Genomic DNA, 24,929 nt, shown 5'->3' with positions numbered 1-24,929 from the left:
TATGAGTGAGACTGAAGCGTACCTCTTGTACTGCGCTTGGCCTTGGTTAAGTCTACAAAGAGGAAAATGAAGATTTTTATGATTCTATTAAAATGACTGTTCTACACATTCAAGGGGATGATAGTGAAACATAAAGGGCCGTGTCTCGCACATTAATGTTAACCCGGCAATATCATTTATATTGAAATTTGACTTGACTTTCAAGCACCATTTGAAAGGTTATTGCATGTGAAACTGAATTAAGCAATGCAGTCAGTTTGCCCTTTTATAATTTAAAATCTAAATTAGATTTTTCTTTTTCTAAAAAAGAACCTCCCCAAACCCTGGAGCAATAAAAAAGACACGGCTCACCAAAAAACCATGCAGACCTAAGAGAGAGAAAAATACAGGGTGCCAGATTCTGATCTCACTTACACTAGTACTAACTTGAATGGGGCTGCTTCATCTTTACACTGGTGTAACTCAGGTCAGAGTCTGGCCTCTGGGAGCATAAAACCTTATAAGCCAGTAATCTGTATGCACGTCCTATTCATTTTCAAAACCAACTAGATCCTTCCCCCCTCCATCCCTGGCTACCCTTCCTCAAATAGTTTCTGAATCTCTCCATTCATAGGACACTGCATTCTCAGACTGATATTTGCCCTTTATGTGCACATAGGCTGGACCAAATAACCCCTGTTCACTCCCTCACACCTTGAAGTTTTGGCAGGAGTTTTCCTGACCCCCAACTTCTTCCTCTCTAAGGTCTCTACTGTACGGTGTCAACAGGTGTATCTGTTTTTGCTAGGCTGGCTAGATGCTTTCAGATGTTGCAGGTCCAGAGCATCCCCAGGTTGGAGGCAACCCAGAATATATTGCATCGCACTTATCCTGAGAAGGCCCCAGAAAGAGCAACACTTAGAGAAGCTAGTTCAACACTGCCAGACTTTTTTTTTGGGGGGGGGGGTAGGAGAAGGGTGCAATGGTGGCATCAGGAAGTCATGAAATTTGTTTACTTCAAATAAGGGGTCACCCATCTGAAAGATTGAGCTGCAAGGTCCTGCAGGTCTAGAACCCAGGCCTGTAGAGCTGCCAGGCAGCTAGTATCTCCAGGCTGCCATCCATAACCAGCTTGTGTGCTACTTTCCATGACCTGCTGTGGACACAGACTATGGGAAGTTCTACCTCAAGGGATTCTACCTCAAGGCAGCCGTCTCACAGCTCCTGATTAGCTCCCTGCCTTGTATAAACACAAGGGATGGATTTCCTGTAGTTGCTATTGCCTTTCCTGCTTGCAAATTCCTGGCTTTGATCTTGGCTTATTTGGACTTTGCCCCCTACCCAAGATCTTGAAACCAGACTTGGACTTTGACCATTGGTATTGACCCTGGCCTGGAACCTGATGCTCAACTCCTCTGCTACTCCCACCCTCGGCTTTGACCTGGCTCTGACCCTTGGTCCTGACTGTCCTTATTAGGATCCTGACATTGGCTAAGGTATAGGCAGGTTCTTATTTTCTGTTAAATTCATAGAAGTTATTGCAGAAGGATCCTTAAAGTCAAACAAGAATGTGGAGAGTCAGTTATAACCTTCGCATCTTTGAGTCAGGCCATGGTAAGCCATATTGACTGATTCTTGTTCCTTGCATCCTTCATTATTGATGGAGCTGTGGTCTGTTATGCCTCTAGAACTCTCCAGTCACCTACCGCATCTGTGGATTTAGTTGTTTCCTCGAGCCTCACCATGCACATGCTGCCTTTAGATTTCTTAGTTCTCCAAACTGTTTTCTTAGTCTGATACCTTGTATCTGATACCTTCTGCTGCATTCTGTGAAAACATATTAAAAAATACTCATTTGACCATTTCCTTTTGATTCAAACGAATTAGGTAGAGGAAGGCAGAGATAATATCCCCAAAATTATACAGGTAAATTTACATAAACAGGTATACAGGACACATGTGAACTTACACAAGCAAATCACGCAAACAGGAATTACCATAGTGATGTAAAAGTGCATTGCTACATTGGTGCCTGGAAGTCAAGTTGGTATTTGGTGATGCAAGCCTAGGTGCTGACTTTGTAATTTCCGAGGTGGTGGGGGAGCATGCTGGACCCCCCGACTCTGTCCCAGCCTTGGAGCACCCACGGAGTCAGTGCCTATGCAAACCTATTTGTAAACAAGTAGGAGTCAGAGGTTAGCCAGGTTATATGCAAAACTTGGTGTGACATTATTATACCTAAGTAGGTACTTAATAGGTTTGGTATGGCTACTGTCAAACTCTAGTAGCTTGTGGTCTTCTATACTAATTTCCTAATTAGCTGAGAAGTAGTAGCTCCAGAATGGTGGCTTCTTTGTTTGGATCATCTACGTTTTTTTATCATAAAATGGCGTGCTGTGTAATTTTGGATTTTTTTTTTTTTTGCTGATGCATACTTAGCAGGATCTTACACATTTGATGTCTGCCTAGTTCAAGTTTTCCATGAGTTGTTTTAGGAGCTGTGAAAGTGGCTAGAATAACTTTTGCTTCACTCTAGGAGAGTGCTGCAAAGTGTTGCATTATTAAAAATATTATTGAATAACAAACTGCATTGGGCAGCACAATCTCATTTACTGTCCCACACTGTTATGGCATGGGTATACTCACTGACTCTTACAAGTACAACCGAGCACTGACAGATACCCAAAGCAACATAGACAGATGCTCCTTCACATATAAGAATAATAATGTTCTACAGCACTGACATCTTGTGGCTGATTGGAGATGACACAAACATGAGATCAGTTGCAAATGTATCTATGTCATTTGTGTATTCTGCATTCCACAAAGTATGGTGGTGCTTAAAGGGATAAATACTAGGATTTGAGAAACCTACAGGCTGAGAGGCAGCAAACACAAAGATAGTGTTTTATTAGTTGACTAAACTGTGTGTGTGGATAATCCTGCTGCATGCTAATCCTTTTCACTAATCTTCTCTGTGTGAATGATTCTCTCCAGAGAGCAGGGATATAGCCTGGAATGTTTGACTCAGTGAACATAGGCTGCTGCTCCCTGTAGCTGATCTCTATTTTTTTTTCTCTGTGTGTTGAGAAACTGGAACAGAAAAGTCTTCTGCGAGATTCTCTTACTTCAGGAGGAGTCTGCTGTAGTTCCTATCACTGCAGCCACTAGAAGGAGTTTCAAAAATGGGCCCTGATTCTGCATCCTGTAGTCAGTGGAACTCTTGGCAAATTAAGGATCTTCCTACAGAGAACAATTTTCAGTATTGACCATCATTTTCAGGGAATTCTGCAAATAAGTCTGTGCATTCTAACGTATTTGGCCATGAATGCCTATATCCAGTCTGTACTCTGTCTTTTATACAACATTCCCGATATTGCATGGTAAAAAAGGCTACTCTGAGAGATGCTGGAAAGGAGACATTTCTCCCCTGAAGCTAGAACCATCCTGGCTGTGGTAGAGCACAGGTGGACCTTGGCATTTAGTAAGGCTTTTGATACTCTCTCACATGACCTTCTCATAAACAAACTAGGGAAATACAACCTAGATGTAGATACTATAAGGTGGGTGCATAACTGGCTGGAAAATCAATCCCAGCGAGTAGTTATCAGTGGTTCACAGTCATGCTGGAAGGGCATAATGAGTGGGTCCCGCAGGGATCGGTTCTGGGTCTGGTTCTGTTCAATATCTTCATCAATGATTTAGATAATGGCATAGAGACTACACTTATAAAGTTTGCGGATGATACCAAGCTGGGAAGGGTTGCAAGTGCAGCCTTTGGAGGATAGGATTAAAAATGATCTGGACAGACTAGAGAAGTGGTCTGAAATAAATAGAATGAAACTCAATAAGGACAAATGCGAAGTACTTTATTTAGGAAGGAACAATCAGTTGCACACATACACAATGAGAAATGACTGCCTAGGAAAGAGTACTGTGAAAAAGGATCTGGGGGTCATAGTGGACCACAAGCTTAATATAAGTCAACAGTGTAACACTGTTGCAAAAAAAAAAAAAAAAAAAAAAAGGCAAATATCATTCTGGGATGTGTGAAAGTGAAATGAATTATATTACAGAAATAGAATGAATTAAAGAATGCTGTATGTACCTTTAAGTAGAAATGAGAAATGCTGCAATCCATGTGGCAGGAAAGCAGACATTAACTGCTTAATGAATAGCCCCACTTAAGGGCAATTGGTGAAGCATTAGCCTTAGATGGATAAAAGTTAATAAGGAAGCAAGATATGCACATTGTGCCCCAGGCAAATTTTACAATTTTGCTCTCTCTGTCCCTTTGTTTAGTTCACACCCTTTATCTGTATAAATAAAGACTGTTTCAATCTTGCATGGGGGCTCACATTATCTAAATGTATTAGCAGAGAGCTGTGCTAATAAAACAGAGTGGTCGGACAAACTATGAGTCCTGAGTCTAACTTTGACAGATGTATTAGCAGGAGTGTTGTAAGCAAGACACGAGAAGTAGTTCTTCCGCTCTTCTCTGCACTGATTAGGCTTCAACTGGAGTATTGTGTCCAGTTCTGGGTGCCACATTTCAGGAAAAATGTGGACAAATTGGAGAAAGTCCAGAGAAGAGCAACAAGAATGATTAAAGGTCTAGAAAACATGACCTATGAGGGAAGATTGAAAAAATTGGGTTTGTTTAGTCTGGAGAAGAGAAGATTGAGAGGGGACATAACAGTTTTCAAGTACAGTAACTCCTCCCTCAACGTCCTCCTGCTTAACATTGTTTCGAAGTTACGTTGCTGCTCCATTAGGGAACATACTCATTTAAAGTTGTGCAATGCTCCCTTATAATGACGTTTGGCTGACTTTACAAGGGAGCATTGCACAAGTTCCTCTTCTCCGCCTCCTCACCCTCTCTTCCTCCCTCCCAGTGCTTCCCCTGCCGCCAAACAGCTGTTTGGCAGCGCTTAGGACTTTCTGGGAGGAAGGGAGCGAGGGAGCGGGGAAGCTGCCCCCCTCCCCCCGGTGGGCAGGGCCACCCGGAATGCAGGGGCTTTAGGGGCTTCAGGGCCCTGGGTTAAGGGGGCCCCAGGACCCTGGCCTGCAGCTCTAAATCCCCTTTTGGAATGCGGCCCTGTGAGCACAGGCCAGAGCACTCAGGAGGAGCAGGGGAAGCCGCGCAGCTAGCAGCCAGAGAGAAGGGGCGCTTTCCCCTTCGAAGCACCGCTTCTCTCCAGCTGGCTTGGAAGGGGAAAGTGCCGCTTCTCTCTGGCCGCTGGAGAGGAGGAGTTACTGTACATAAAAGGTTGTTACAAGGAGGAGGGAGAAAAATTGTTCTTCTTAACCTCTGAGGATAGGAAAAGAAGCAATGGGCTTAAATTGCAGCAAGGGTGGTTTAGGTTGGACATTAGGAAAAACTTCCTAACTGTCAGGGTGGTTAAGTGCTGGAATAAGTTGCCTAGGGAGGTTGTGGAATCTCCATCATTGGAGATTTTTAAGAGAAGGTTAGACAAACGCCTGTCAGGGATGGTCTAGATAATACTTAGTCCTGCCTTGAGTGCAGGGGACTGGACTAGATGACCTCTCGAGGTTCCTTCCAGTTCTGTGATTCTATGATTTATGCACGATGGCAGCTGTGAAGTGCCTTGCATCTCTCATTTGGATCAATTCCTTATTCCAATTACATGCTTGCACTGTTTTTGAGTGTCAGTATCTGCCTTAAGAAATGAATCCAGTAATGGAGTGTGAATGCACATCAGGTTAAACAGTGTATTCTGGGGTGGGGTTTTTTTGTAACTAACTAGAGGACGAACCTCAGCACTTCGTGATGGGTGCTTGAGCTGGCAATGAACTGGGCACCATTTTACATGACTACAAGTTACCACCTTAGGGATCAGTTCTGCTCTCATACCCTTTGCAAGTCCATGGAAGTCAAAGCAATTGCATGGTGGTGTGAGCAGGACTGGACCAATACTACATAAAATCCTGCATGAAATCTCTGGATAGAACTGGCTACTTGGTGGGTTTTTTTGTTTTTATAATTATGAAATTCTAGATAGTTGTGTTTTTGAAAATCCAAGAACAGAGCTAGTTCAGACAGGGGGTGCTATTGAATCACAGCTCCCTCCCCACCAGAATTTGGGAAGAGGTTGTATAAAGAGTTTCTGGTTTGGCATCTCTCCCTATCCAATGCTGACATCACCAAAAGGTGCATTCCTTTTGATTATTAAATAAATAATCTGTAGAAGCACCTAGAGGCCTCATGTCAGGATTGTGACCCCACAGTGTTAAGTGCTGTACACTTGCAGAGAGGAGACACGCTACCTGCTCCAAAGAGCATCTCCTTGCATGTGCTGACAAATGTTTGTGTATTTAAAAAAACTTCCACACACAAAAAGAGACTCCCTCTGAAAAATTCAATAAAGACACAACTAGGTCTATGTAAGAGTGGAGGTAGCATTGTTTTCCTCCTCACTGAACTAGTTTATTTATTCCCAGTGAATGAGACTGACACAAACCAGACTGAGAGACAATAAAATGGGAGCTTTCTACAGAATGTGATGTGTCCCTCTCAACAGGGTCTAACCAAAAGTTATATTTTTTCAATTTTTAATTTCATTTAACTCATTAAAGTGATCAAAAATCTCCCCCACCCAACTAATCTTTTGTTTTGGTGCAGTAAGTCAAAATTTCAATCTAAAATGGTACTCTCTTATGGGGGGGAAAATCCCTTTGTAGGCTCTGACGTCACTTATTATAAATAAATATTCTGAATAGACGGTAGCAATCTAGAGTGAAAGCGATTGTTCATTATAATGTGAAAAGTGAGTGTTCTAGAACTAGCGAGCAGCAGTTATTCATACTGATGAATGTTTTTTTTCCCCCCTGAAACATTTTGCTCTGGTGTCTGTATATTAAAATCTATTGCACTGAATCATAGACGTGTTTCAAAGAATAAAAAAGTGCGAAGGTCAGCAGGAAACTTGAAGCAGTGTGCTGAGTTTGCAGCTTTCAAAATGTCAGCCAACTTAATGTACTGTTTGTCTCTTAAATCTCTTACAATGCATTTTAGGAGAGAAAAGATCTTAAATCTGATTCTCTCCCTCCCTCCCTCCCCCATGCTCCCCTTCAACCAGGGCCGCCCAGAGGATTTAGGGGGCCTGGGGCAAAGCAATTTCGGGGGCCCCTTCCATTAAAATAAAAGTTGCAATACTGGAGAATACTATATTCTCATGGGGGCCCCTGCGGGGCCTGGGGCAAATTGCCCCACTTGCCCCCCCCCTCTGGGCAGCCCTGCCTTCAACATATTTTCCCCCATATTTGATTACAAATATTTCCTCCTAGTTCTACTCTACATTGGCCTAATTTTCCAATGTGCAGTCAGTCAGTGACTCATTCATTAAATAGTAAAGATTTGCCAGTGTTCACTTTCCTATTCTACATATTGGGATAATTCTGTCTTTTCATAAATTGCTGGGTAGTAAATGTTGCAAAGGCTGATGTTTTAATGGCGAGCAATATAGGTTGAGCCTGTAAAATGTGTATGTACAACCTTTGTGTGCTGAAATCATAGAATCACAGAAGACTAAGGTTGGAAGCGACCTCAGGAGGTCATCTAGTCCAACCCCCTGCTCAAAGCAGGACCAACCCTAACTAAATCATCCCAGCCAAGGCTTTGCCAAGCCTGGCCTTAAACTTCTAAGGATGGAGATTCCACCACCTCCCTAGGTAATCCATTCCAGTGCTTCACCACCCTCCTAGTGAAATAGTGTTTCCTAATATCCAACCTAGACCTCCCACACTGAAACTTGAGACTGTTGCTCCTTGTTCTGTCATCTGCCACCACTGAGAACAGCCTAGCTCCATCCTCTTTGGAACACCCCTTCAGGTAGTTGAAGGCTGCTATCAAATCTCCCCTCACTCTTCTCTTCCGCAGACTAAATAAGCCCAGCTCCCTCAGCCTCACCTCGTAAGTCATGTGCCCCAACCCCCTAATCATTTTAGTTGATCTCCACTGGACTCTCTCCAATTTGTCCACATCCTTTCTGTAGTGGGGGACCCAAAACTGGACGAATACTCCAGATGTGGCCTCACTAGTGCCCAATAGAGGGGAATAATCACTTCCCTTGATCTACTGGCAATACTCCTACTAATGCAGCCCAATATGCTATTCGTCTTCTTGGCAACAAGGGCACACTGTTGACTCATATCCAGCTTCTCGTCCACTGTAACCCCCAGATCCTTTTCTGCAGAACTGCCACTTAGTCAGTCAGTCCCCAGCCTGTAGCAGTGCATGGGATTCTTTTGTCCTAAGTGCAGGACTCTGCACTTGTCCTTGTTGAACCTCATCAGATTTCTTTTAACCCAAACCTCCAATTTGTCTAGGTTACTCTGGACCCTATCTCTACCCTCTAGCATATCTACCTCTCCCCCCAGATTAGTGTCATCTGCGAACTTGCTGAGGGTGCAATCCATCCCATTATCCAGTTCATTAATGAAGATGTTGAACAAAATCGACCCCTGGGGGACTCCGCTTGACACTGGCTGCCAACTAGACATTGAGCTGTTGATCACTACCCATTGAGCCCGATGATCTAGACAGATTTCTATCCACCTTATAGTCCATTCATCCAATCCATACTTTAACTTGCTGGCAAGAATGCTGTGGGAGACCGTATCAAAAGCTTTGCTAAAGTCAAGGTATGTCACGTCCACCGCTTTCCCCATATCCACAGAGCCAGTTATCTCATCATAGAAGGCAATCAGGTTGGTGAGGCATGACTTACCCTTGGTGAATCCATGATGACTGTTCCTTCCTCACCTTCCTCTCCTCCATGTGCTTCAAAATGGATTCCTTGAGGACCTGCTCCATGATTTTTCCAGGGACTGAGGTGACGCTGACCAGTCTGTAGTTCCCCAGATTATCCTCCTTCCCTTTTGTCAAGGCTGCTTCCCCACTCTGAACTTTAGGGTACAAATGTGGGGGCCTGCATGAAAACTTCTAAGCTCAACTACCAGCTTAGATCTGGTCCACTGACACCATCCCAAAGCTAATTCCCTTCCCTGGGTAGCCTTGAGAGACCTTCACCAACTCCTGGTGAATCAAGATCCAACCCCCTTGGATCTAAAAACAAGGAAAAATCAATCAGGTTGTTAAAAAGAAGGCTTTTAATTAAAGAAAAAGGTAAAAATCCTCTCTGTAAAATCAGGATGGGGAAAATAACTTTACAGGGTAATCAAACTTGAAGAGCTCAGAGGACCCCCCTCTAGCCTTAGGTTCAAAGTACAGCAAACAGAGATAAACACTCTAGCAAAAGGTACATTTACAAGTTGAGAAAACAAAGATAAACTAACACGCCTTGCCTGGCTGTTTACTTACAAGTTTGAAATATGAGAGACTTGTTCAGAAAGATTTGGAGAACCTGGATTGATGTCTGGTCCCTCTCAGTCCCAAGAGCGAACAACTTTCCAAACAAAGAGCACAAACAAAAGCCTTCACTCCCCCACCCCCAAGATTTGAAAGTATCTTGTCCCCTTATTGGTCCTTTAGGTCAGATGCCAGCCAGGTTACCTGAGCTTCTTAACCCTTTACAGGGAAAAGGATTTTGGAGTCTCTGGCCAGGAGGGATTTTATAGTACTGTAGCCAGGAGAGCAGTTACCCTTCCCTTTATAGTTATGACACCTTTTTTAAAGATGGGCACTATATTTGCCTTTTTCCAAACATGTGGGACCTCCCCCAATGGCCATGAGTTTTCAAAGATAATGGCCAATGGCTCTGCAATCACATCAGCCAACTCCCTCAGCACCCTTGGATGCCTTGCATCAGGCCCCATGGACTTGTGCATGTCCAGCTTTTCTGAATAGTCCTTAACCTGTTCTTTCACCACTGACGGCTGCACAACTCCTCCCCATACTGTGCTGCCCAGTGCTGCAGTCTGGGAGCTGCCCTTGTCTGTGAAATGGGTAACTGCATGAGCAACTATTTATTTAGTGCTTGTGACCACAACTTTGGCATCAGTATTTGAAAGTTTGGCCTTGCACAGATTGTTTAGTTAGGAGATTCAGTACCTCTCATCAGAACAATTCATGAGAATTTTAAATACATTGGCATTAGTATATTAATTTGAGTTATAAACCTCTGAAAATTGGGGCTTGTACAGGTTTTATAGTAGTATGGTTAGACTATAGTATCAAAACTAGCAGAACCAGCTGAATATACTAATTCATTAATTACTCATGGGGGTTTTTGCGAAGATTTACTATTGGTAACTCCTCTCCCCTTGCATAGACAGGGAAACAAGCAGAGAAGTTAAGGAGAGTTACTGAGCTGTCAACTGTGTGCCTGAAGTCAGTTGTAGTTGTGGGTGCTCATCACCTCTGAAAATCATAGACTAAGTACCTTGCCCAAAAACACTAGAGTTGGTGTTAGGATCAGAACCCTGGAATTCTTGGCATCTGGTCACCTAGTCAATTCACTACTGTGCTTCTCTCACAGTATATTTTTATAACATCTGTCTTTCAGCTGTTAACCGTATGGTACACAGGCAAGTTATTCATGGTTCATTGGCTAGATAACTGACTGTTTGTCCCAATCAAAAAACATTTAAACACAAAATAGCGTTGCTGCTTTCATACCCTTAGTCAAAACCTATTTACCAGTTATAATCATAACTTAAAACAATATCTGTATCTTGCCTAACCATACAAACAGCTGTAGTTATTTGTTAAGTAATGGGCAAGCAATGAAACAGCTGTTGAAACATTGCACTGGGCTTTTCTTCTCCCAAGCTGAGCAACAAAATTTGCCAGGTCATTTAATCAATTTCATACTGATTTAAACTTGATAAAGTCAGTCATGTTAGCTCATAGATTTGGTAGCTGGAAAGATTATATATCCCCAAACCATAATGCTATATTTAAATCACTTTTCAATTAAAAAAAATTCTTGCTGGAATAACTTTCCTGTAGTTATAATCTTTGCAACCCAACAGCTGCCAAATTTTTGCATGAGACCGTTCAAGCCTACAGTTTAAAGTGCTAGTAATTTGAAAAGCTAAATGTGAAGGGATTATTCAAGAGATGGACCTGAATGGTCAATTGTCTTCCTTCCTTGAATTGAGATGAGATGGTTTAATCAATAAATAAATGGGAGGAAATTCCATGCTGGGCTTAGGGTTGTTTTTTTTGTTTAATTAGCCACCTGCTTTTTATACAGGTAGGCTACTCAAGCCCTGATAAAATGAACAAATGGAGGTTTCCCTTACTAGTTTCAGTGTAAGTCAAGAGCACTATGGATTATTTTTAAGGTATGGTACAAAATAATTGATATTTTCCACAAATGAAGCTGGTATTAGGGAATATTCTGCCTTATTAGAAGGCTGGACTTGCTTAAGATTTACTCCTTAAGAGTAAATTTTTCCTTGTCTTAATCAAGCAACACTCCCTTGAATTTAATGGGAGTTGTGCTCAGTTAAGGACTGTGGAATTTGATGCACAATCATTCAGACTCAGAAAATGCACCCATTGAAGTCAATGACAGGATGCCAAGTTTTGATATCTTTTTATAAGGCCCACATAGAGGTTAAGCTTTTTATGTGCTATCTGAGTGCCATTATCCTACGACAATATTCTCTTAGGGGCCTGATTCTGACACCCTTACTGCAACAGGGTCAGCACCCACCTCTCACGAAAGCCCCCTCTGGTTGGGTGTGTCCACAATCTATAAACCAGTCCAGCTCTGGTATGGGGCCATATCTCCAGGGCTTCCTCCCTGGAGACACTATTTTCCTTCAGCCCTCCCCAGGCTCAATCCCTACTCAGTCCCCACAGCCAGTCAGGAGCTCCCTCAATGCTCCCTTAGTCCATGTCCCTGTCCCTGTCTCTGCCCCCAGTTAGCTGTCCGCGATCCTGCTGCTTTTCCAGCTAAGCACACAGTCCTTCCTTCTCCAGCTCCAAGCAGCTACTAACTGCTGGTCTGTTCTGCAGCTCCTTTTGTATGGCCGTCCTGGGCCCTGATTGCCTGCTTCCCCCTCCAGCCACTCTAGCCTGCTTGCAGGACCTCTCCACTTCTCCTTTCCTGGGATAAGTATGGCAGAACACCGAGGCCTCCAGCAGTGGGCCTTTGGGCCTAGTCCACCCCATCACACTTACTCAACAGGGTTCCTTCCTGAGTACTAAATGTGAGTAAGGTCAGGAGAATTAGTAGTCAGGAGAGAGACAAGTGACGAGAACATTCTCATAGGATAATAGCACTCCCATACCGTGGTGATGGGTATGGATGGTACTCACTGATCGTGTATCTGTCTCCTGCTCCTGTTAAATAAATACCTTAAAAGCAGACAACATTCAATCTTTTTACTGGTGTTTAATAATAATATATTCACAAACTGTAATGCATGACTCCCCATCAGAGAAAATGATTATTTGGGCTAAAAGGAATAAAATAATTGGAACAGAACATTAAAATAACTCTTGACAGGTAGGCCTGGATTCACAAAGGGACTTGGCATTGCGATGCTCTGCGTCAGACCGCCTAACTTTTAGGTGCCTAGAAAATCACAGGAACAACACCGTGATTCACAAAGCCTGAGTTAAGTGCCCAGGCTCTCTGTACAAGGAATGGGGAGAGAGAGGTGCTTAAGAATGGGATCCACAAAGCAGCACGCTAGGAGGGAAGCTGTCTAAGCTAACCACTGGGAGATGCTAAGAAGAGGGGTGTGTCCTTAGCCCTGCCCCTCTCTTGGAGATCGCACCGATATCTGGGCTACAGGGAGGTGCCAGTCTCTGCTTAGTGATCCACGAATGGAGTGCTGCTCCTCCTAACAGGGGGGTGGGGCCTGAGGCCTGTGCTCAGAGGCACTTACATCCACACAAAATAGTTGGAGGCAGAAGAGGAGAGAATAGAGGAAGAGGACCTCTCTTATAACCTTTAGCCCACTGGTTAGAGCACTCACCTGGGATTTGGTTCAGGTCCCCCCTTTGCTTGATGAGGTGAAGGGATCTGAACAGGGATCTGCTACCTCTCAGGTGAGGAACCTAGCCACTGCGCTATAGAGTTCTCATTTACTCTCTCTTAATATTTAATTAAAGTGGAACAACTCTATTGGGAGAGACTGAAGAAGCTCCACCCCTGCATATCCCAGTAGTTAGAGCACTCCCCTAAGAGGTGATAGAGCCCTGTTCAAGTCTATTGTTCTTATCAGGCAGAAGGGGGAGGCCTTTGACATCCTGATGAGAGCCAACCACTGAGCTAAATGTTAGATAGGAGGTGGGCTTCCTCCCCCCACCGTGTAGTTCGATGTGGCCTCTGAGCATGACTGCCAGATCGGAAAATAGGAATTGCTGGACTGGATCAGACAAATAGTCCATCTAGTCCAGTGTCCTGTCTTCAGGAGTGGCCATTTCTATTGGAGCAAAGGAATGAACTCTGCAATAGGATATCCTGCTCCCAGGTAATGTTTCCTCCTCCCTCCCAATAGCCAGAGTCTGACTCATACCCTGTAGCTTATTATGGAAGGCTGGATGCCCATTAGGTCATCCAGGGATGATAATTCAGAGAGGAGCTTGTCCTCTGCTCTGTCCCACTTCTTGACCTTGGCTCCACTTTGGATCTTCGCTACACATAACTCTGTTGCTCCAGTCAAAGGGCTCGGGGAAGGGGCTAGGGTTGCAAGGTCACATAATGGCTCAGAGCTATGGTTGTTCCACTTCCATGCTCTGGAAAAGTCCTTGTCTTAAGGCTGCTCAAAGGAGAGGAAGACACATTCTAACCCCAAGCTACTAGGGAATGCTCATAAAGGTTGTGGCTTTGTTTTGCCTTTGTCTTTGTCCTAGTATACAAAGTTTAGATAGTCCAATAGGAAAACTGAATTTACATCATATACCAGATCCCATCAAAAGCACTTGAAAATGATCTTCAGACCCCTGGATGTTACTTTGTGTTGGAGCATACCTGTAAATACACAACTGGTTGTTTTTTTCCTCTGGTAGTTCCTTTCATATCCTCTACTGCATTTTGATCTCTGTAATATATTTAAGTCACTGGATACCTAAATATAACTTCACAAACTATTACAATATAACAAGATATGAACATTTAGCACTTCATAAAGTCCACATCATGGCCTTGCCCAAGCACAATGTCCTTTAATCGTCCAGGCCTTACATCACATATCCATCCAGCCAGGTTATATACAATCTCGGCCCACAATAATACATAAACTTCGCATTTAGAACAATAGACCCCAAAGATACTTATCCTTGAAAAACCTAGCTGAATTACGTTTAAGGTAAAAAAAATTGCCCTATCTGTTACAGGGGCACTTCAAAACCAAGCTTATTTCCACATTCATGGAGATGCAACTGGAGAGACTCATCTCTGTTTTGTGCCATGTTAGTGTTAGCATTCTTGCAAGAACAGCTTAGGTACCTGCCTACAGGAGCGAGTTCCCAGCTGGGGATTGCAAGTAGAGATAGGTGCAGGCTAGACTTAGGTGAGACGAAGGCTATGTCTACACTTAAAACACTACAGCGGCACCATTGTAGCACTTCAGTGTAGACTCCCACTACAGCGATGGGAGGGGTCCTCCTGTCACTGTAGTTAATCCACCTCCCCGAGTGGTGAAGAAGAATTCTTCTGTTGACCAAGCAGTGTCTAAACTGGGGGGTTAGGTCAGTTTAACTACATCACTGAGGAGGGTGGATTTTTCATACCTCTGAGTGACGTAGCTGGCTCATCCTAACTTTTTAGTGTAGACTTGGCCTAACTCTGAGAGAGAGAAGGGGCTTAGGCTAGGGTAGCCAACTGTCTAATCACACAAACCCAAACACCCTTGCTCCGCCTCCTGCCCCGTTCCTTCCCTGAAGCCCTGCCCCTTTTCTGAGGCTCCGCCCCTCCCTCCATCCCCCTTCCCTCCGTTGCTCGCTTTCCCCCACTCTCACACTTTCACCTGTGGCCCCCCCAGGGGGGACAGGAGTCTCTGCGCACTGCCCCTGCCTGCAGGCACTGTCCCCGCCGCTCCCATTGGCCACAGTTCCTGGCCAATGGGAACTGCGGAATCGGTGCTCGAGGCGGGGAGACCCCTGGCCCCCCAGGTGTGGCGGCCGCTTTCAGGAGCGGGCCAGTGCAGGCAGGGAACCTGCCTTAGACCTGCTGTGCCTCTGGACTTTAGCAGCCTAAAATCTCCCAGTTTGGCTTCAGTAGCCTCCAGGAGATAATGCCCAATTCGGGGAGACTCCCAGCGAAACCAGGAGGGTTGGCAATCCTACTTAAGACACACCCCTCTTTGGTGGTGGCTCCTATTGACTAGCGTAGGTGACTGCTCACCTAGTGTTCTGGCTTTTGTGCATCCCATTCTCAGATACGTATCTCTCTCCATGTATTGTATAGGGAGCCTAAGCGCCAGACCCAGGGTTTGTGGAGTCCCGTGATTTTCAGGGCACCTAAAAGTTAGGTGTAGCAATACCGAATCCCCTTGTGGATCTGGATCTACCTCTTCTCAGTTAGTTGTCTTTTTACAGGATCCTTTTCTCCAGCATGTCTTTCTGGGGCTGCCCCTTTAAAATGATCAGAACCAAGAAACTGCAGCCATTTTGTGACTGGCTGCTGCGTGCTGCAGCTCCCTGCCCTCCATCTGGTAAGTATTAACTCCTGTTATGTTCTTTCCCTTTATTACAGAAAAGGTGGTGTATTTTAACTGATGTTATGTATGCTTATGATCATAGCCCCATGCATGCAGTAGCATCCTGACTAAATGAGTGTCACTCTTGTATTAAGTGCTAAATTATGGGTAAGGATAACAAGCATACTTTAAGGAGCAAAAAGGCAAGAAGTGAAATGGTTACGGGCAGAAGATGATGAATTTTTCAAAAATCTGTCTTTGTTATCATTACAGTAGAATCCCACCCAAGACTGAGGTCTGATTGCATAGTGCCTAGAACAATCACATAGTAAGAAATGTTGTCTGCCCTGAAGAAATTTACAATCTAAATAGACAGGAGGGTGGAAGAGAGACAGAAGTACAATAGATGCAGTGATTTGCCTGAGGTCCCACAGCAGTTCAGTGGCAGAGCCAGAAATAGAAGCTATGTTTTCTGAATTTCCAGTGCTCTAGCCACTGAACCATGTTTTCTCAGTTCAATCCCTGGGGTTGATCGAAAGCACCACTAAGCTGTATAGGTATTGCTGGAGAAGGCACTAAGTACAAATAATAGGATCCAGGAGTAGATTGATTGTTGTGTGTGTTTGCTTTTTTTGACCTGTTCTACAAAGTACCTCTAGTGCATTCCTATGCCATTTTGCAGCAGTTAAGGCTATGGACCTGTTCACAAATGTCTGCAATCAAGTTAAGCATTTAACTTAATTTAGCTGCAAGAACCTTGTTCTGGAGAACACATGCACATAAGATTTCTACTCTGGCAGTTGGCTGCATTTATTCAAAATGAGTTGTGGCCCACAGGCTTCTGGTAAGTTGCCAGTGCTACTCTTGAATGGGGATATCTTGGGTATTTCCAGTCTAACAGGATGTAAGAAGAGGTTAGTTGCAAAACTGATTTGAAATGAGGAACATTGCTATGAAAACTGTACTCTTTCTCAGTGGACCACAACTTTAAAATATACTGCAAATATTGAATAACTTACTTCAAAGGAGATTCATACTTCTTCTAAAATGAATACAAATAAAACATTGACCCCCTTCACATATACAGCGCTTTCTGATTTGTTTTGTCTTTAATAATTAAAAACACGGCTCGCACTAATATATTTTATAAAAGCATTCTGGGGATTCATGAATGTAAAAGAAAAAAACTAGACTTGAATAATTCATACTCCAATAGCTCTGGACCAAGATATTGCTTCATTGTTTCCAAGTAGGCAGATTTTACTCAGACTTTAAGAGAATAATAAAAACAAGGTTGTTTTATCACACTTGGATTAATCAATGATGTGCCTGAAGCACCGTTGGTAGTAAATGATCCATTTTAGCTTAAAACATTTGTAAATCTACGTTTATTGTAAGAGAATAATAAAAATCTTCAAAATAAAGATTTTGAGCCATAAAAACACTAATATATTTATGGGTTTTTAAGGCAAGAATGTTTCCAAATAAACAGGAGATAGACCGAGGGTTCCTTCTCTGAATTACTACTGTTCATCAGATTTTCACTCCCTGTTAAGATACCCTTTGTGAAATATTTTTACATTACACTTCATGATGTAATTTGAATATATTAGAATTAATTCACCAATAAACTACAGGAGAAGTACAGAATCTATCCCCAAATGTTTCTGAGCTCTCTGCTTAGATTGGGTCACCTTCCCAACGGTTTCACGTGTAAAGTTTGCAAAGAAAAAAAAAAAGATCTTATTAAGGGCCTTCCTCTGCAAAGCTTTACTCAGGCGAGTATTCTTTATTTTAGGGTGAAATCAACACCATCTGCATACAGCCCTGGTGCTCACGATCTATTCACACGGAGTGCAGTGCAGCTAGCCAAGTCCAACCCAGAATTAGAGTGCAGGGCTGCTGCACAGCCCCTTAGAGTAGCTACTCCAGTCTAGGAGCTGGAAGAGTGGCCACAGTGCCTCTGCACCAGTTGCATGGGGTCAGGAGTTTACTGGAGCACTGCCAAAGTGATTCTGTGGATCTTCTGGCCTGACCCCCAGCCTACTTCAACTGTGGGGCCAGAGACCCTTTCTGTGATTCATAGGGTGTGGAGTCATCTCCTGTGTGGCTGGTATTCAGGGCCGGCCCACAACATTTTGGTACCTGAGGCAGGGAGCTCAAATGACGTCCCCATGCTCCCTCGCTTGGGCCAAAACTTTGAAAGGTCTCAATTCTGCCTTTGTCCTGTTCTTCTCCTCTGATGGTACTGCTCTTCTACTTACCCCAATAAAGGAGAACTAAAATTTTTGAACAAGGCATTTTAAGTTGTTAAGTAACACTTCTAACTTTCAAACGCCTGAACAGCAAATTTAACTTTTCTTGTCTGCATAGTAAACACTGGCATTTTTATCTGTTTGAATAATCAAAGTGGTGCTTTCCAGGCCTTCTTGGTTCCAAAGATTTGAACTGCTTCCTGGAGGTCCACAGTCTGGGCCAGCTTATGCTCTATTGTGATGGCTGCAAGGCTGACCAGCCTCGCCTTTGTCATTGTGGAGTGTAGATGTGTTTTTATTAACTTCAGCTTGGAGAAGCTAGGTTCTCCACTGGCAGCTGTTACAGGAAGTGTTAGAAGTATGCGCAGAGCAACAAAAGCATTTGGAAAGAGGGTGGTCATCTTATTTGTGCACATATATTCCAGAACAGCCTTTGGAATTGATCCTGCTGAAATGTATCTTGAAAGGGCTTTCAGTTCATCACCTAAATCACTCGCATCAATCTCGCGCGTGTCAACACTGTCTCTAGTGCCCTGCATTGCTGGTGTAGGATGAAGCAAACACACGAGGCTGCTACCACCTGTGCTAGCTACTAAGAAACCCAAGAACCTGTTACAGAGGACAGGGAGAAGTGCGGTACACGAACTGTTATGGCAGCTCTAAGCTGCCTGAGGACCCACCTACACAAGACAAATCTGAAGGGGCTGTATCTGCTGGCTTTAGGGTTGAGGTGCACCCCTGGAGCAGTGCAAAGTGACTGGCTTATACCTGAGGATCTGCCCCATTTGACAATCTCATCACTGTAAAACTTAGAGAGAGGAGAATCAGGCCCCAGATTTTCACAAACCAAACAAATATAGCAAAAATACAGTATTGTTCTGGTGCATCTGGCCTACTGCATCTGCATCTGGCCCACTGCATCTGCATCTATCTGTCATCTTTATTAGTGCTCTAACTGATCAGTTACATTAAGCAGTGTTACAGCTGTAGGGCTATAAACTACTTGCAACTCCCATTCCCATTCTATGTGTCTGCATTTCTAAAGAACCTAGTTCTAAGGTATCTAGTTCAAACGCAGTAGATGTTCCCTATATGTTAACTTCAGTCATGCTACACAGAGAGTTGGAGAAAATCCATAGAAGGTTATGCAGTATTCTGCTACTGACTGATTTGTGCTTTTACTGTCATTGCATTCAGTGGGAATGTGCATAAAAATTGACATCCGGATATGGCTCTCTCCGTGGGCAAACTCACGTGTTACATAGCAGCATCATTACTTCCTTTATAAAAATCATGTGGGCTTTATAAACCAAGTATTTCATTAAAGTGGTGAGGAGAGATGGTCACATTGATTGGAAAAAAGCAAGAACTGTCATACTCCCTGTCCAGGCGGGACCAGAATTGGAAGTGCTGAAATATCAAGAGTCTGTCTTGTTGTATTTCCATCTGGTACCAGAAGTAAAAATGCTGGAAATCTCAGGAGAAAGTCTATTCTCACAAGGTTTCTGCCTAATTTTCCAACCCAAGGGGCTCATGCAGTTTGGACGAAGCTTCAGATGAGATTTATATCTATCACACTTATATGGCCCCTGTTACTGCATTATTTGAGAGCCTCAGAATGTAATGTATTTAATCCTCACAATGACCTGCTGAGGTAGGACAGTGCTATTGTCCTCATTTTACAGGAAGTCTGGGGTGGAGCAGGAAATTGAAACTATGCCTCCCGAGCCTCAGGCTGGTGCCCTACCAACCATTTTAACTTGTGGATACTTTAAACCAGTGGTCCACAACCTTTTTCGTCTGGCGGGTGCCAGACGACGAGCCACGGAGGACCGTGGCGGCGGACGAGCATCCGCCAAAATGCTGCCGGCAAGCGGCAATGTCAATAGGCGTCGCCGCCGAAATGCTGCCGAAAATCGGCGGCGACACCTCTGGATGCTGCTGCTTCTCGGCGGCATTTCGGCGGATGCTCGTCCGCCGGCCAGTAGGCGGGCGCACTTAGACGCCCCGGCGGGCGCCATGGTGCCCGCGGGCACCGCGTTGGGGACCCCTGCTTTAAACTAGTTAGAATGGCGTAAAGCACAGCAAACATCTGAAAGGTCAAGAATAGCTGAAGGCTAAGTGGTGAGATCATCAATATCAGCAGCATTGCAGAGGGAGAGGGTTGGTTGAATGGATAGAAGCTGGTCTTTGTTTGTGGCCTTGCTGCTTATGGGCTGAATTTAAATAAGCCTACTAGGCAAATGACACAAGGCTTGGGAGTTTGGGGGGCTTACTTTTAGTGAAATTATACTGTGGATCTATTCTGCTAAAGGCATAGAAGGAACAGGAGAAGGCAGTCAGTGCTGCTTCCAACATTTTTTGGTTAATGGTTTGCTGGGAGGGCAACTTTGATTTACAATCTAGGTTGCATAGATGTCCCACAAGTGGAAGATGTGCTGATGCAGGGCTACCTCTCAACATCTCTTAGACACCCTACCAGGTTTTCTTTTCAGGCCTTGCCATCCCTTTAGCACTCCAGCCCCAGCAGATTGGAGTTGTTGCTGCATTTCACCCATGTAGGGTGACCAGATGTCCCGATTTTATAGGGACAGTCCTGATTTTGGGGGGCTTTTTCTTATATAGGCATCTATTACCCCCACCCCCTGTCCTGATTTTTTACACTTGCTATCTGGTCACTCTACACCCATGCAACCTCCTCTCCTGGAGGGTTTCTGCCAGAAGCTCTGCTAGAAGATGAACCTGGTATGAATCCGGCCCAAGGCCTAGAACATTTCAGATGACAGTGTATGTGAGACAGTGGTCCTATCATTAATGCTCTTCAACATGAAAGATTGAGGTTTGATTCTTTTGTTCCTCAGGGCAGGAAAAACCTTGGAGCTATTCGGAGGCAACACATTATGCTCCCACGAAAAGGAAGTACTTTCAGTCACTCTCTAGTTAATCCTTTCATCTCCCACAGGACCAGCACTACAGGGCTTTGAAAGGAATCCCATCTAACCTTCCTTGGCTAAAGTATGATTAGTGCAGTAAGAGGTGTAAAATCAGGACATTTTTTTGTTACAGGAGAGAGGTTTTTTTCCCTGAGATCATGGAACTGTTTCAACTTTAAAAATTAAACATTCTTTCTTGTTGAAAATTTGCAAAAATATTTGGCACCAATGTAAAACCAGTGTCCAAGGTATCAGTCCTTAAAAGTACAGTCTTAAAATGGAAAGACTGATGCAATCTTAAACTATAATAGTGCAAACAACATCATTATGATTTTCAGTTCTGATTACAGGTTATAAAACAGACTAGTTATTCATGATCTTGGTGAAAACAATCTGCAAAATGAGCTATATAGAGAACTGTTGAAAGAAAAAAAACATGCAACTCTAAATATAGGAACTATAGTGACAAAAACAAGCCTGGAAACAAGAGACCGATAGCTGATAACCAGGCAGCAATGTTTCCCACATACTATGCAAATGAAATGGATTACATTTAATCAACAAGTTTCTAAGAGCTCAGGATCAAGCAATTTACACACATATCCAAAAGAAAAAAAACACTTCAAAACTGAGTTTATTTTTAGAGTCCATATCAGTAATTTCAGGTTAAAGAAATTAAAGGAATGTTGTAACTATACCCAAACTGAGTATTACAAACCCAGGATATTCACAGTTAAGTTTGCATTAAAAAAAAAAAAAATCCTGACCCTACTGAATGGCAAAACTCTCATTGATTTCCATGTCGTCAGAATTTAAGGCACCCAGACAACCTTAATTCTGCAATAATTATACAATTATGATTAAGAAATTTTAGTGTTTGTCGTCCCTAATTAGATAACTTATTTTTAAAGACACATTCGCTTTTCCCCTTCTCTTATACATTTCCCCCCTCAAGTGTCGCTACAGGGCAGACTTAAAAGTTTTAATCTCCCACCCCTTTTTTTCAGGTTTAGATCCCTAATTAATCTCTTATATAATATAATATATTCATCTCACTTAGTTTTAAAATTTATTTCCATTTTATAGATACAAATAGAGGGACAGAGAAAGTAAGCCATTGGGGGTCTAAAGTCAGACACCTAAATAAGGGTTCTTTATTTTTAGAGATTCTGAGCATCCACAATTCCAGCAGAGTTTATCAAAGAGACGATCAGTTGCTTCAGTGGGAGGTTTGGGTGCTTGGCACCTCTGAAAAATGCAGGACCCTTATTTAATCCCCAAAATATGGATTTAGGGCCCTAGCATTAGATTCCTGAGATTTAATATTTTGGCCTAAGTGACTTTCCCAAGGGCCCATACTGCCTTTGGAAAAGAACCCAGGCATTCTGTTTGTGAATGCTCTGTTTTAGCCCGTAAATACTAGCACCATAACATGAAAAGTTAAGCTAACTATGTTGCTTTGGAGCCCAAAGGTCATTTGGTAGGGAATTTTCCTCCCAAGCAAAGACCGAGAAATAAAAAGTACCCACAGGCCTGCAGATTGACCTTATTGGTTCTCACTTGTTTGGTTGGCTTGAATTCTATACGCTTCTTCACAGAAATGATGCGATTCCAAACCCACGAAACTGCAATCAGGAAGGGGGAGGGCAGCACGTGTAGCTTTGATGGAATTAGCTCACTAAAAATAGCAGGGTAGCTGTGACAGCATGGGCAGCGGCATAGGTTACGCTCGAGTATGCAGGTTGTACTTGGACAGCTAGCCCAAACCACCACCCATGCTGGGTATGCCCAGGAGTGCTGCAAATGCACCTCTCAATTGCAGTGTAGACGCATCCTTAGTGTAACTGAGAATCAGACCCTATGGAATCTAGCAATATCTACAATATTTCCTTGCTGTTTTTTTTTTTCCAATCAAAATCTTGCTAAGCCAGTAGCTTGTCTTCATCCAACTGTGATTCTCTGGATTGACGTTACTCTCTGAACTCATCCTTCCCCTGCGCAGATCAGTTTTATACAGGCTTCAGTATGCTTCTGCCAAAAATAATTCTTTAATTTTCTATAAATCATGATCATCCATCTGATTTTCTTGGGGTTACTTACTATTTGGCATGTCTTCAGAAGTGGGCTGTAGTCCACGAAAACTTATGCTCTAATAAATTTGTTAGTCTCGAAGGTGCCACAAGTACTCCTGTTCTTTTTGCGGATACAGACTAACACGGCTGCTACTCTGAAACCTACAGTTGTACAATGGTTCTCTACTCAGATACAGGGGGATGGATGCAATGTGACAGATACTATACAGCAAAGTACTTAGATGTTGGAAAGCTCCCAGGATGAGAGAACTCTTTTGAGAATAATAAGACAACTGACTCCAGAATGACAATCTTTAGAAAATGCTCCTCCTGATTTTAGTTATAAAAACTGACAATCCCATGATTAACTTTTTCATACCTTAAGATGCTTTTGTTAAGGGGTCAGTGCTGTTGATTCTAAGTGACCTCTAGTAAGAACCATATATTTCAGGGCACACCTACTAATTCTTTTTTTAAATTGTTTTTAAAAACTGAGAAGTCCATACAAACTATCTTGAAAATCACTTTCCCAGCAAAACTCAGCTACATATTTATTTCCTAGCATTTTAAAAAGAAAGGACGACTTGTCCTGAGTGCTTACTGAAGTCTTGAATGGCAGAATTGAAGGATGTTATTAAAATACGCTTTCTCTGGACTTGTCTCGTAGGGAAAGAAGAGAATTCCCCTTGACCAAAAATACCCCAGTAATAAACTTTGAACACTGAGTTAATTTGCTCTGTGCTGGCACCAATATGAATTTAAATTATGTGCTTCTCCCCTTATTCCTAGCCAGTGTCCCTCTGTAATTGTGCACTTTAGTCCATTTGTAAATATCATAACTAAATTTGGAAGTATCATTTAGTAACTCTATTTAAGGGTTAGGAAAAAAGAATAACATTACTTAGAGTCATACATAACGTTTTTGTTTAGTTAATTTTACATGCTCTGAATGCCTTATCTTTCAGTCACTACCCACTTCAACTCTCAGTTTGATACGTTTGGGATATTACTGATATGTGCTCTTGAAAAATTGGCCAAACATTAGTTCCTTTACAAAATAAAGTCTGTGTATGTGTATATATTAATATTATATTCACATAATAATTATTGTATTTAGAGAGAGGAAAAGACACATTGGATCATCTTATCTATGCTCCTGCTAGATCAAATTTAGGACTGCATAGAGGACTGCTGACTTTACCAAGGACACCATAGAATTAAATGATGCTTCTAAAAAAAACTGTGGTCAAGTGCATGGGTCTATTATTATTCTTTGTTTTCTGAAGAGGATAATTTTATGTATTTTGAATTTTCAAGGGCTGTTCACAAGTACTAACCTCTGATTTAGGTATTTGACGTTTGGTTAAATTGAAAAGAGATACTGATTTTTTTAATGTTACTATTACTCATGGTGAGTCCATGATGCAACACCTTTTCAGCCAGTTTCTTTTCTTTAACTTTTGCTACAGCTAAGGGGTAATTGAGTAGTTTTAAAGCTCCAAGCAGCTGTTTTTAAAAATACTCTATCTGCTCTTGAAAATTTCCCCCCATATTTGTCCATAGCCATGGTTTTTATTTATGTGAAATCATAACCAGTTTTAAAGGCATGCGCTATGTTGTCAAATAGTGAATAAACAGAATCTTCAATGCATATACTTCAAAAGCAGCATGGAACAGATCCTCAGCTTGTATAAATTGCCAGTTTGTGAGTTTGTATGTAAGTATCAGACTCAAAACAGAGTCTTCAATTATAAGAATATAATCCTTTCGCTCACTAACTATAAATCAATAAAGTATTACAAAAGACCCACTTACCTTTTTGCCAATGTCCTGCCCAGCAAGGACACAAGGGGAAGCACATAAAAGATTAATATCATAAGGGAACCAGGCAGAGCAAAGATACATCATAGTACACTTATCAACAACAGCTAGATTTGAAAAAGCTGTCAGTTATGTAAAAAGCAGAAGCTCGAAATCTGGAAGCTTGAAATATGGCTAAACGACATATCACTCAACTCCAGAAAATATTCCTTCAATAGACTAAATCCCCATCCAGTGCCCAGGAACAAATCCCCATACATAAACAAATCCTCCAGCACAACAGG

At 42.7% G+C, this 24,929-nt stretch overlaps 1 protein-coding gene and 1 long non-coding RNA gene across 2 annotated transcripts in view; one reads left to right on the top strand and one right to left on the bottom strand.

Moving 5' to 3' along the window:
* LOC128838685 (spondin-2-like) overlaps positions 1–24,929 on the top strand; it is a 115,428-nt gene that overhangs the window by 6,369 nt on the left and 84,130 nt on the right. Inside the window, exon 2 of the mRNA XM_054031076.1 lies at positions 15,464–15,579. The gene's annotated coding sequence lies outside the window, so the exon portion shown is untranslated. The remainder of the gene's footprint in view (positions 1–15,463; positions 15,580–24,929) is intronic.
* LOC128838687 (uncharacterized) lies at positions 1,018–24,800 on the bottom strand. The gene is made up of 4 exons (XR_008445235.1): positions 24,640–24,800; positions 8,730–9,067; positions 1,977–2,147; positions 1,018–1,806 (listed from the first exon to the last, which is right to left on the bottom strand). It is a non-coding gene; the product is annotated as an uncharacterized LOC128838687 (long non-coding RNA).

The sequence above is a fragment of the Malaclemys terrapin genome, chromosome 5 (assembly GCF_027887155.1).
Source record: "Malaclemys terrapin pileata isolate rMalTer1 chromosome 5, rMalTer1.hap1, whole genome shotgun sequence".
In the NCBI taxonomy this organism is placed as follows: domain Eukaryota; kingdom Metazoa; phylum Chordata; order Testudines; family Emydidae; genus Malaclemys; species Malaclemys terrapin.
The sequence above is the reverse complement of the archived record's forward strand: the minus strand, read 5'-3'. Positions and strand labels throughout refer to the sequence as shown.